The following is a 1,300-nucleotide window of genomic DNA, read 5'->3' as shown; positions in this document are numbered from 1 at the left end:
TTTTTTTTGTTTTTGTTTTAAATAAAAAAACTATTTGCCATTTTTCTGACGTTTGAAACTATCCAATTGTAACTTGAATAATATTTAGGTTTAATTAACGTTGTTCATTGCTCAGTAAATAACTCGATTAAGTAGAGGAGGGGCTTCCTCGTGCTTCTCGTGGAATTCACACCAGTCTGTAAGTTAAAATAAACGATTTAATCGAATACATTTGCCAAAGTTAGGTTTTCAGTGGCGGAAAATGTATTTCACAAGTTATAAACAAACTGTGAAATTGTATCATTGATTTCGAAAAAAACTAAAAAAAACGAAAAGTGTAGTTAACTGTTTTTCAGTTACATTTTATACGTTAACATCTTTATCAGTAATACCCCCCCCCCCCAGTGGCCCAGCGGTATGTCTGCGGACTTACAACGCTAGAATCCGGGTTTCGATACCCGTGGTAGGCAGAGCACAGATAGCTTATTGTGTAGCTTTGTGCTTAATTACAAACAATCAGTAATAAATAAATGGATTATTTGAAATCGTTCGAAGTGAGTGATAAACCAACGTACATCGACTAGACCTATTATGGAGCCATTTTTGTTATCCAGATAATACAGTCGTTCTTTTCAAAAATCGGAAAAGTATATTTACATGAGTTTTATAATTATAGTTAATTCTTTCAATTACAAGGTGTAACAAAAAACATGGATTATCAGGCTTATCAAGTCAATAATAACAATTTTTGTTGTATTAGTTTTGGGGAAGATATTTTCAGTGTCTGTTATTTTGTAATATTTTTAGGGTGGAGATGTTTTTGGTGTCTATTTTTTGTTTTATTATTTTGCGGGAGGATGCTTTAAGTATTTAGTTTTTGTTGGATTTTTTGGGGGGTAGGCTGCTTTCAGTATTTGTTTTTTGTTGGGCTGTTTTGGGGGAAGGGTGCTTTCAGTATTTAGTTTTTGTTGGATTGTTTTTTAGGGGTAGGATGCTTTCAATAGTTAGTTTTAGTTGGTCTGTTTTGGGGGTAGGTTGCTTTCAGTGTTTAGTTTTGGTTGGATTGTTTTGAGTAGGGTGCTTTCAGTATTTAGTTTTTGTTGGATTATTTTTTTGGGGGTAGGATGCTTTCAGTGGTTGGTTTTAGTTGGATTTTATGAGGGTAGAATGCTTTCAGTGTTTAGTTTTGTTTTATTATTTTTGGTGGTAGGATGCTTTCAGTGTTTAGTTTTTGTTTTATTATTTTTGGTGGTAGGATGCTTTCAGTGTTTAGTTTTTGTTTTATTATTTTTGGTGGTAGAATGCTTTCAGTGTTTAGTTT

At 32.9% G+C, this 1,300-nt stretch overlaps 1 protein-coding gene across 1 annotated transcript in view; it reads left to right on the top strand.

Moving 5' to 3' along the window:
* LOC106458808 (protein Wnt-7b-like) overlaps nt 1–1,300 on the top strand; it is a 48,377-nt gene that overhangs the window by 1,132 nt on the left and 45,945 nt on the right. The gene's annotated exons all lie outside the window — the stretch shown is intronic.

The sequence above is a fragment of the Limulus polyphemus genome, unplaced genomic scaffold (assembly GCF_000517525.1).
Source record: "Limulus polyphemus unplaced genomic scaffold, Limulus_polyphemus-2.1.2 Scaffold518, whole genome shotgun sequence".
NCBI lineage: Eukaryota > Metazoa > Arthropoda > Merostomata > Xiphosura > Limulidae > Limulus > Limulus polyphemus.
This window is presented reverse-complemented; position numbering and strand designations above follow the sequence as displayed.